Source organism: Amblyomma maculatum, chromosome 2 (assembly GCF_055883805.1).
Source record: "Amblyomma maculatum isolate TAMU_Amacu chromosome 2, ASM5588380v1, whole genome shotgun sequence".
Classification (NCBI taxonomy): domain Eukaryota; kingdom Metazoa; phylum Arthropoda; class Arachnida; order Ixodida; family Ixodidae; genus Amblyomma; species Amblyomma maculatum.
Genome location: NC_139345.1, coordinates 121464581 through 121477666, shown reverse-complemented (window position 1 = coordinate 121477666; position 13086 = coordinate 121464581).

The window sequence follows — 13086 nt, the reverse complement described above, 5'->3', positions numbered from 1 at the left end:
TTCATGCACGCTTTGGGCTAAGGACGTAAAGGACGATTAATTTGAATCGCGTCGTTGATGTGAGTGTTGTTCAATATGACAATTGTTTCCTAGTGTGTGTTTTGTTTTAACATTCCATTAATTGAATAGTTTTAAATCACGGGTTCGAATTGTTCCATGTTTTTTGTTGCTTTGTTTTGTTCCTAAATGGAATCTACAATTTATGTTCCATGTTTTTGCTTGTTGCTTTTGTGTAATACAATCTCCCGAACCTGTGACAGCCTCAGCCGCGAGGCTAGCAGTACGTTGTAAATAAATAAATAAATAAATAAATAAATAAATAAATAAATAAATAAATAAATAAATAAATAAATAAATAAATAAATAAATAAATAAATAAATAAATAAATAAATAAATAAATAAATAAATAAATAAACATAACTACCGCTGTCTAAAGGGGAGCTGCAAGGCAACAAACAAAACCTTACATCACTTAAGAGGGGCCGATTAATCCGCCCACGCTCTGCCATCTGTTAGTCGTTCTAGTTAGCGTTGCGTCTAGGACGACTGTCAAGCACAGCTGGCGTTCCCGGGTTCAATCTCTGAACAAAGACGAATTTTGCTAGCCTTTAATGCTTGCGCTTATGTATTACGGATTTCCTTTGTAGCTGTGCTGCCCTGAATCTGTGGATGCTAATGGATAATTTACTTCCTTTTACAAACGTACTACAAAAACGATTATTATCCGAGATATTGGTCTGGCGCACAAGGGTGATAAAGGAGACACATTGCTTTCTGCAAGAGGGAAAAATTTCAGTCGACAAATATTGTAATTCCCATTATCACCGCGCACCTGCTGAGATATCCACGTTTTGCGATGTACCGAAATAAAGAATGCGAAACATGTTTATATTGTGTGGTTTTTTACCGTTTACAAGCTTGTGTTTCAAACGTTGCGGTATATACGTCGTTATGATTTGCAGAGGCGGATATTACAGCAAGGCGGGCATCAAGCACGCGCAACCACTGGAAGATTAGAGATTTACTTGACTAAACCTACTTAACACTTTTTTTTTTGATATTGAAAAGAAATTTTATATGCGTAATTGAAAGCCGTTAACAGCCAACGTAAGTCCCGTCTATATTTATTCGACAGTTTGATTCGACCTCTCAAACGTGAACACTACGCATTTGAAATCATGCTGAGCAAGCCTTCCTGCATATCATATCCAATAAATGGTATTTATTGCATTTCTTACATTTCAAATACAGATGCCGTTAGTGTATTTTGTAATGTTGGAGAAGTTAACACATCATGGCAAAATTACTACGCGTAACAATGTCATTACATAGGTAAATAAATCGGGATGCCAACTGAAAAGCTTTCAAATACACACACTTGATAGACACTTAGCCCAAGCCGCTTAGAAATTGAAAAGGCGGTTCACATTTCCTGTTGACGTCCTTTAGGCATCATAATATAAAGTTGCCCCTTAACGTCAAAAGAAGAATTATTGATTAGTTTTCATGTTAATTACTCATTGAATCATCAAGCTCTATCCACATAGTATCTCCCTTGCTGTAAATCCACCTGAGCAGACTGCACAGATGTATGTACCTCGTAGTTATTAAACCACAACTTTTTAAACGGTAAAATAAGTAGCCTGTATGCACCAGTGCTATGCAGCACCCTTCGTATTCCGCACAATTGCTCTTCAGCTAGCGTTCTTCTCGGCTGGACCGCTACCTATGCGATGCGTAGCCAGTGCTTTATCTCTGTTCCAGCGGTACGCTTCGCAACAGAGAACGGCGCAGACTGTTCATGGCACATCCTTCCGGTCTCACCGTATACTCTTCCCAGGTCACTCAAACTTTGCTAGTGGCACATCCTATATTTTCTTCAGCTTAAAGATGCGTCTGATGAACTCAATTTCAGAACCATGGCAGAAATTGTCTCGTTAACGCTGAAGCAGAGCTTAAGAGCGCAAGACCAGCAACCACTATATTAATGACACCAGGTACAACTGATCTTTATTTGTGCAAAAGACGAACAAGTAGGCAAAAAGGCAGAGTGAGGATGAAGGAGAGCGGAATGTCGTGAAATCGCAAAGTCGCGCAAGTAGCCACGGCAGTCATAAACAAACAAAGTAAAAAAGAGACAAAAACGTGTAAAATTAAGTTCACCTGGTGGGCACTTTATGGCTACGTGCACTTCACCTAAAGTCCATTGTTGTTAGTGATAGTTCTTCCCCTTCAGCCACAGTTACAAGGCAATATGTACCTATTATGCATGAAACACTTCGGCAGAGAAAAAGAAATGAGTACCACTGCGCGAAGACACAATAAAACACTATCCAGTCGCTTTATTATAATTGAAGCACTTTCCTTCAACTCACGTCGCTCTACCTCAGCCGTAAACTGTTCAGTAATGTTTCATCAACTCTGTTTGCTTTATTTATGATATTAAAAGATTCAGCGTTTTCCCTCTCTGTTAGCGGCCCATGAAGTAAAAGATTGCTGAAGGATCTCAAGAGAACACGGTTACATGACAGCCCAACTTTAATTCGACTATAGGCAAAAAAGAAGGCATCTAATGAACGAAAGATTAAGCATGTTCTTCCTTGATTTCCAATCATGCTCATAACTCCTGAATACCTGTATGGATGACACGCAGCATTTAACAGGTTAGGTTTGATATGACTTCGGGGGTTCAACGTTTCAAAGGGACTAGTGCAATGAGAGACGCTGTAATTGATGGCTCCGGAAATTTCGACCACCTGCGATTCTTTAACGTGTTGTTGCCGACGACAATGCCGGCTTGTCCTTTGACTCAGAGCAAGTATTCAAATGCGTCAGGGAAGCTCTGAGCATGTTTTTAGCGCTCGGTATTTGATATGAATAAGGGGATAGAATGAAACATAAAAAGGAAGGATGAACAGCAAAAAAAGATGCATGTTAAAGACATTATAATTTAAGATCCAAAGTGAGCGCCGTTCCTTAACAGCGAGGAAAGTGACGAAATTATCAACTGACGGGGGAGTTTTGTTTGTTTCTTGTTTTACCTCTGAGGACGGCTTCCTTTGGAAGCGTTATATAAAGAATGACACTGAGGAAGGAATCACTTATATTTATAGACTTTATTCTATTTTTAAGTGCCGCTAACGTTGTGAATCCATGACACTGCGCGGAAATCATGTAGCGGTGTGGATAAAAGGTAAAAGAACACGCTATTTTGCAGTAAACGTTTTCACGCTTTGCATATTTGAAACTAGCAGTAATGATATATTCGAGCCGGTAGTCAAAACCAGTGCCATTTGACCTGGACAAAGGCGTGATTTCAATTTCAATAGAAAATCGTGCTTCATTTACTCATGTCCGCACCTGAACATCGAGTTTGGCGTACTCATATTGTTGCTCATCTATGGGGGAGCTTTCGGACAGGTTTGAGAGTACTATTGTAGATATGTCACGTGGCTCAGGATATCATTAAAACTGTTAAGAATCTTGATAGTCGTTTGAGCAGTAGCGATATTTTGCGTATCACGTGATACGCAAAATCTATTTCGCGTATCACGAAAACAAAAAGCCTGGGTGACAATAAAGATTGCGGCGACATGTGAAGCAATAGCCACAAATACAATACGCACCCCAAATGTGCTTCTAATTCAAGAAAAAAAAAAAAGGTACCCGCCAATCCTGAAGAAATGGAGACAGCACATGCGCAGCTTTTCTATCTCGCAAATAAAACGAAGGAGAGGGCACCAGAGCAACTCCACGTCCTTCATCTTCCGTCATGCGAGGCCGCTAGTGGTGACATGTCCGAGTGAGGAGACGAAACTATGCGCGAAGTCACAATGCAGGCAGAAATATGCCGCGGAAAACTTACTTTTTCTGACGGAGGAGGCCTCCTTGCATGATCGATAACTCCCGGAGTATCCGGCTTAATGGGCAATCGCATCACCCTCCTGTCCTCCAATATGCTGGGCCCGGTTTTTTTTTCCGTCAGGGAATAAACTGCGGGAGAATGGAGCGGCTAACAAGGTTACGAGGGCAGGCCAGACATTGCTTGACAGCTTATAAAGACATGCATTCGCTCTTACGCTACTAGATTCGTGCGTGCAGCAATATATGAGACTGTATCTCCCTGCAGTTGCGCCATCGAAGCAAAAGAGGCGCTGCAGTCACGATGACAGCGCGTTGATGCATTGCGTGGTGATCCGAGGGCAGGCTATTTTTACGAGTTCTTTCTATCCTTATACCGAGGTCACTCCAGGAAACAAAAATGCAGCAGTAGAGCTCATAAGAGAAACCTATGTGTTCAGGTTTCAGGAAGAGGCAGATAGCTGTCCCCCGGTGGCGTGTAACTGAATAGAAAGCTTGGTGTGTATATAACACCTGATGACGCAAGGTCTTATACACGGCCTGTCACACAGGACTCTATATCGGCTGCCCACGACCATCCTGCTGGGGTTATAATGTGATATGTGTAACAAACGCTTTGTGGTTTGAGCGGAAAGAGTGACTGTAAAGCATCGTCACCAGATTTATGCGGCAGTATATCCGGAGCGCAGATTTGTGCGCTCATGTTATGGAGGACAAATACAAGGAAAATATTACAGGGTGATATGCGATGGTATCGCAGAGGGATATGACGAGGGGCAAAGAAATGAAAAGTTCTCCCAAAATATTGTTTGCAAATGGTGATGAAGAAAGTGTGCGGAAATCATTGTCTTGAATGACCCGTCTGTTGATTTGCTCTGCTTTTTTATATATTTTCAGTGACATGCACTTCTGATCTATTTCTCTCTGTTTTGTTTCTTGCCGACGGTAGCGCTGTATTTATATTTGTGTATTTTACTGAGAGTACATTTTCTCCTTGGTCTTCAATGACTGCGATATGTTTGAAATAAAAAAGAGTGGCGTAAAAGTAAAACGCTGCCAAGGGCACTTCATATTCACATATTGTGAAACTGACTGTATCAATTGCAACCAGGTAACGGCTGTAATTTATCCCTAATTTTTACGAATTCAACTTATCCTTCCTTGATTCAGGCCAATCAAGCACAACTCTCACGTTATTTGGCGTTATAGAACTACAGTTCACAATATTCGTAATCCACTATAGTCCAACTTAATCCAGAATCATTTTCACCTATACTCAACATGAACTCGCATATATATCCATCCCTAATGTACTGCTGCAGACTAATCCAATCTAAGAAGCTTAATTTAATGTAATTCACTCTTAGTCCATTGCAGTCAACCGGTATTCAATCAATTCATCATGGTCCACCCTGCGGAAATAAAATTCATTGTGATCCACTCTTAAATCACTGCAATCCAAGATAATATATCTGTGAGTCAGCGCAATCGACAACAATTTACTGAAATCTATCTTTTCCATCAATCATCCCTTCTAAGCCACGTCGCTGGAAGCTCCACCTAGCCGACTGGTCATTGTTCAAATTAGAAGCCAATTTAGAAAACATTTTTTTCAGATAGCCTCAGTGTGGATGAATTAAATGAGCTTTTCGCGTCCCGTATCCTCACTGCTGCTCACCTTGCTATCCTGCAGTTCAACGGGCATAATACAACCAAATCATAAACTGTGGTACACACAAGAACGTAAGGAAGCAAAAAAAACAACAAAATAAAGCCTGGGGTGTCTTTCGCAGGTACCCAATGCACGAGAACCTAATAAACTTTAAGAAAGCAAGAGCAAAAACAAGATATATTCGTCGCAGCGCAGAAAAAACATCTTGGAAAAACTATGTTTCATCTGTAAACAGTTCCATCACATCCAAAAAGGTATGGGAACAGGTTCGCAAATTCAATGGTACCTACTCCCCCTACACAGTACCTCTCCTAACACCTCCAGGTGTGCAAACTAGCCCGGAGAAGCAGGCAGATATACTCGGTGAGCATTTCTGCAGAGTGTCCAGCTCTAACCACTACACAGAATCATTCCTAAGATATAAAATCACAGCTGAAAAACAGAAACTCCCAACTAGCGGTGGCAGCAATGAACTGATTAACAATTTATTCACAATACAAGAAATTCATAGAGTTCTATCTACTGGCAAAGAGACTGTCCCAGGCCCCGACGAGATACATTAAGAAATGCTGTCCCACCTCTCTGAGCCATCTGTAGAAGCCCTTCTAAGGTTTTTCAACAAGATGAGGGTAGTAGGACAGATACCGGAGGCGGGCGTGGAAAAAAGCTCTTGTTGTACCATTATTGAAGCCTGGCAAACCGCCAACTTCGGCCAGCAGTTATAGGCCAATATTATTAACTAGCTGTCTAACTAACTACATTGAGAGTACAATTAATATTAGATTAATGTTTATCCTAGAATCCCAAGAGCTCCTTGACATTCATCAGTGTGGTTTTAAGAAGGCATGTTGTACAACTCACCATCTTGTCCGTCTGGAAAATACCGTCACAGAAGCATTCATACACAGACAGCACTGTCTAGCGGTCTTCTTCTATCTTGAAAAGGCATACGACACAACTTGGAGGTTCGGAATATTGCGTGACCTTGCAGACTAGGGCATCCGTGGGAAAATGCTAAACATCTTGAGTGACTTCCTCTCTAACCGCTCATTTAATGTTCGTCTAAGCGCAACTATGTAAAAAACCTTTATCCAAGATAATGGCATACGACAGGGATATATTTTAAGCACTACATTGTTTGTTGTAAAAATGAATAGTATAAGTAAAGCAATCCCAAAGTCTGTATGTATTCACTTTACGTTGATGACCTGCAAATTGCCTGTACATCATCCAGCGTATCATCCTGTGAGAGGCAAATACAGATAACATTTGATAAGTTAGCTACATGGGCAGAAATGAATGGGTTTAAATTCTCCCCTCAAAAAAACAGTAGCTGTTCTTTTTTCACTTAAGAGAGGCCTACAGACGGATCCAACTTTATACCTAAATGAAGCTGAACTGCTAGTAAAAAATGAACCTAAATGTTTAGGTATAACTTTTCATAAAAAAATAATATTCTTGCCTCACATAACTAACCTTAAAAAGAAAGCTTCTAAGTCCCTCAACATACTCAAAGTTCTCTCAAAGAAGCACTGGGTATCCGATCGAACATGTCTTTTACACATTTACCGCTCTGTTGTACGCTCCAGTTTAGATTACGGTTGTATTGTGTATGGCTCTGCAAGGTCATCATACCTAAAGCGATTAGACCCAATACATAACCTCGGCTTACATCTTTCTAGTGGCGTATACATTACATCCCCCATTAAAAGCATCTATGTAGAAACAAATGAACCACCCCTTGCTGACAGGAGGAGCATGCTTACATGTGAATACATACTCTGGTTAAGATCTTTACCAAAACATCTTTATTTCCCCTTAGTTACAAAGTGCTCTTCCAGAACACTGTTCATAAACAAACCCCATTCTATCAGGCCTTTACTACACCGCTTCGAAGAAATATGCCAAGCTTTAGGAATACTGGATGCACTTCCAATTGTAGCCCAGAGACAGTATTCATTTCCGCCCTGGTACAGCTCCCTCTACATGTGACCTCGCACTGACAGCCTTCCGAAAAAACCAAACAGCACACGAACACATACTACAAGAATACCTAGCACTACGAGAGAAGTATATTAACTTCACCGAATTTTTTACAGATGGATCAAAAACAGCAAATTATGTTGGATGTGCTGTTGTGCAAGGTAACAGAGAAAAAGTAGTAAGGCTAACTAACAGTGCCTCAATATTTACTGCAGAATGTTGCGCTGTCTATGTAGCTGTAAATAAAATTATGCAACGGAACTGTAAAATGAGAATAATAGATACCAATTCTTTAAGTGTGCTTACGGCATTACATTCTAAAAATGCAGTTGGGACTATAGTAGGAAACATCATTCACGGCATAGAAAAAACCACAACGCAAGGCCAAACCCTAATATTTTGATGGGTTCCTAACCATGTCGGGATAGATGGTAACGAAATAGCCGACTCATGTGCTGCACTAGCTCGAAATAAGGAAATAAAGAAAATACCAATCCCCTACAAGGATTGTATCAGGTTAGTACAAAGAAGCCTGATAGATAAATGGCAGAAAAATGGAATAATGAAGAGCAAAATAAGTTACATACAGTAAAACCCATAGTAGGAGAATGGAACACATCTACACAGAAGGAATGCTTCGGTGAGGTGATTTTGTGCCGGTCTTCGAATTGGACCTACACACTTAACACACACTTTATTACTGAGAAAAGAGAAAAACCATTATGCGAAAAATGTGGAGGTGAGCTCACTGTGAACCACATTTTGATCTCGTGCGCAGAACTTGAACAGTTAAAAAAAATATATTTTTCTCCTTTCTGTAATGAAAGCATCCCATTCCACCCCTGTTTACTACTAGGATACAACCAACTTGTTGAAATTTCATCTGTTTTTAGTTTTCTTAAAGAGTTAAGGATTCTAAATCAGCTGTAATATTCTAAACACTTTTCTTTTTCACTCATAAAGAAGCTCAGCAACCTAGTGTTTGGCGCATGAGGGCCTTAGTTGCCTATGTGCCAAAACACCTAACAACACACACTATCGTACCTCAATCTAATCCAACTTCATTCCACACCATAACGCTATCCACCCTTTATTAAATGTAATCTACTGCTGATTGGTACTTGGGGTGAAGAGATTACAGTCCTGCTTGGCTTATCTGGATTTTACAGGACGGGTTTTCGCACTTACCAACCACAATGCCAGATTTTATTGCCACTGGGGAACATTAGGCTTTCGCCATAAAACAGAGCATCAGTCTAACGTATGTTTACGCTAATGTCGGATTCGTGAGTGGCGTGAGTGGAACAAAATAATAATGGCAACTGTAATTGAGAGTATGTTAAATAAAATATAGTAATGAAGTGCAAACCTGCGTTTCGATCGAATACACTAAAGCGAATAAAATAGTGTAGCCGATTTAGGTAATTTAGCGAAATGAAAAGTATGCCCGCAAACGCGTCACGTTTCACGTCGCTCTCAGCTCGAGGCTGAAGTTTCAAGATGAGGCTTCGCCACAAAATCGGTGAAATCGGTGCACTTAGGTCCTTAATACTAGACACTATATTATTTCGGATGGGTTAGCGCTGCATGAGCCCCGACACGGCGTGCAGTGGTTAAGATGCCTGACTACTGTGGCGGAGTACCCGGGCCTGATCCCAAACGCCGGCGGCTGGGTTCCAATTGAAGCGAAATGGAATGGTGTTCGCGTGCTAGGCGATGTTAGGGCACGTTAAAGAACCCCGTGTCGTCTCTCATAACCTGTGTCGCTTTGGGAAGTTGACCTTAAACAATAAAAATCAATCGCGCCTGCGAGGTTAATGTGGAAGCTGTTGAGTTGATATCCATTATGCGCGGGTTGAAATTGATGAAGTCGATGACATGCAATAAACAGCGCGTGAGAGTGGCCGTTACCATGCTGGTTATCAGCTACAGGGTTAGCCATAAAGGTTCAGACTCCCTCGCCATGAGGTCCTGGGCTCACACACCCTTCAACGGCATTTTTTTTTCGGGAAGGTGATAAGCTGAGGCAGCCCGCATACTTTCTGGTTTTCCGATTTACCCCTGAAGAATTGTTTTTGTATTAAAAAAAGAAATCAATGTGCAAACCTAAACAAGTCGCTGTGTAAGAGTATCGCATTTTAATCTGGTGGCGGTGGCCGATAAGCAGCAAAGATGAGGACAAATTTGTTGTTGCGTTCTACGTTTAAGGTGGAGCTTAAGCGCTTCCCATACCCTGTTTCTTTTAAAGTGAAAGTTTCAGGCCACTGCGCGGTGCCGGGGCCACTAATGCGCATGCGTCGTAACCATAACAACCAGCTGTGCAGTTTTACAGGCGTTACGCCCCTGCGCTTGCTACGGAGAGGAGGAGGTGGAGGGAAGGGAAAACAAAGAAGAGGCGAAGTGGATTCAGGAGGGAAAGGCGGGGCACAAGTGTACGGGGCAAAGATAACGAGGCACAAGTGTACAGACGGTGATTATGCAGCGGAAACTGAAACAAGAATTAATAGAGCAAACACGAAAACAAAATCCAAGAAAAAACTAAAAACATGTTTACACTTCTTTATTTCTTCGTTCATAAATTCTTAGTATTGTTATTTTTTGCGGGGAGGGAGGCGTCAGGAAATTGTGCGAGGATAAAGTGCGAAGATGATAGTAGATCATTATAGAATAACTGAAAAATTCATTTTTAGAACAGGTGCCTGAAGACAGTGTAGCCAGTGCATGGTAGGAATAATAAATGGATGTTCGGATGGACGGCCTAATGAACGCATGCCACCATCGTCGATGTTCTCTTTTCTCAGAGCATGTAAAGCCCGTTTTCTCTATTTGTCTATTTTGTGACGAATATTAACATATCAAAATTACTAACTAAATATTGAATACCGTGGAACACAACATCAAGTCTCTTTTATGATGTGTCATCAAGAACCGCGCCGTGTATCTTGAGATCTCAGATCTGGTTCGAAAGAGGGTACGAAACATTGCACTCTTACGAGAACGAGATCAATGAAAGTATGCAAGTGATATGTGTTCTATCCCTCACCATTCCTCTCCAAGATTGTTTGAGGTATAGCTGTAAAGACGAAAGAGTGCGGTTAAAAAACTTACAACCCTTCTCAGCCTTATCCGCACATGCATGAATCCTCACTCGAAAAAATTAAAACAAACATGAGCGGCACTTCGAATGAATGCGCCACGCGTCGATATATGGTATGATTCCTACCAGTGACTCCATCCGCTTAATTATCCGCCCGTCGCTGTACGGCCCAGTCTGAACGAGCAGCAAGGAATGCTGGGTACTGTGACTTCTGGGTCGATCGATGTATTGCGCATCTACGGCGCTGTGTAATATTTCCCGCTCTGCTTTGTTCCTCCTGTACTCTTCTTCCTGCGGTAATAAGCAGTAACCAACTTGTGAAAACGACCAGCATGACCCGCGCACGTTAATCAAGGCTTCATTCAGCGTTATGTATGTAAAAATAAAATGAACAAAAACCATTACATGTGTGACGGCTTCAACGAGAGTCGGCTGACTGCACTGCTGAAGATTAGCATGCTTCATTCACTCACTGACAGGGCGCTTTGTTTTTACGTTTGCTGGGCGGTCGGTATACATAGGTCCGTAATGTACAGTCGCGCTCATTATGAATATCAACGCTTTGGTGACCATCATATCTTAGTTCATGCTTGTAGAAGCTAAATGCGCTACTTTGCATAGCGTCATGCAAGCGGGTACGCTGGTAGGTAGCTATGTGTGTAACTTTGCCCCAGCACCCGACTGGCATTGCTTCGTCATGTGAGCTTGCACTGCGCGTCTTTATCTATTCATCTATTGTTCACAGTGCTTATCATGAATGTTTGCTGTGACATTGCACACGATTGTGTTATTGGGTTCATATGATATGCACCGCGCCTTCAAAAGGTCCGCCTTTATTCAGCTTGAAAGCAACAGTGTTCGTGTCCTATGCGTAAACTTTCCTATTGGTGTCCTATGGGTGCCTCAAAACGATGGTCGTGAATTCGATTCCGGAAACCATGCGAAATAGGCGCTTTGACATTTTACCCCGACAACTTTTGTTTGATTAAAGAAACCTACCTTAGATAATTGACGTCAATCCGAACATTGTTGACCTGTTCCTGAGTAGGGTAAGGTAGCCATTTCCTTGAGTTACAGGTTAGCGAGCCGAAGTGAACACGTCGCCGCTGGGTGAATTTTTTGTTAATTAGAAATGGGAAGAGACAAGCTAAAAAGCTACCAGCGCGGTGATCAACGAAATGAATGCAGTGGCTAGAGCGCAAGAGCATGCAATCGGTGTCGCTGACGGCCAGCCCGTGGCCCATACGCCCGCTCACTGGGGTCCTCGTTATTCTGTAGATTATCGTCTACGACGGTAGTTATGTAGCTTTGAATCTTGAAAGTTACCTCACTTCCATCTATGATTAGATGCGTGACGTAACACATCGCTTTCGGCTCTAATTGAGGTTTAAATGTGCTTTGTGGTGCTGCAAGTTGTAGTATACTACAACTTGCAGTTGTACAACTGCAGTTGTAGTACACTACAAGTTGTAGTATACTACAACTTGCAGTTGTAGTATACTACAACTTGCAGCACCACAAGCACCACATGTATACATGCAAGCGGCGCTGAAAAAGCTCGAGATTCTAAATGAAGCAACGTTCCTAAACAAGCAATGTACAAAATAAAATATTGTCCATTATCTTCATAATAAGTTGAATAAACTTTGTTCTTGGCGCATGGCTGCATTAGTCGATTATGTCCCATTACTATCAACCCAACCAGATAAGCTGCTGGTCTGGTGTGGTCCTTATTCATGCGACAGCTCTGTCATGTGGCTCTAATCTCCCAGCGATGCGATCGGAAAGTGTCATTTTCCAAATTATAGCATAATATATTAAACACTGTGTAGGCGATTGTACAGGATTCTTAAGACGCGCATGCGTTTGGTTTCGACTGGAATGCTCAATTGTTTTGTCAGCGTCTGTGTGCTTTGTTTGTTGAAGATAGCCTGGAGTAAAATGATGTGACAGCAGTTGACGACCAAATTTAAAGGCTTTTAGCGGAGGTCTATAAGCTCCGCAAACATCGTGAACTGCTTCGGAATCCCAGACCGCGAATATCAAAGCTGCCTCGCCAACGATTATGTCCCATACTCCGCTGCCGTTCACTGATTCCCAAAAGTCCTCTGCTGCCCTGCCTGATAACTCTGCGAAATCGTTACTGAGGTTTATGGTAACTCCGTTATCTAACCTAACATCTGTGCTTTTGCGACATCTGGACTCATAATCAAGATGGCGACTACAAGATATCGCGGTGTGCTTCAGTGGAACTGTAGAGGGCTCTCCACAAAGGTTGGAGAGCTCAAATCCCATCTTCGCATGAAAAAGCTTCATGTTTGGGCCATGCTGCTGCAGGAGACCAATGCGTTGCCACCCATTCCTGGTTTCAGTGCATACGTGTCTCCTTCCATGGGCGACCGACGTGTGCACACGGATACTCCTCCGGGAAAAGTGGCTATGTATGTTGACACACGGTTTCCTCAGGTACGC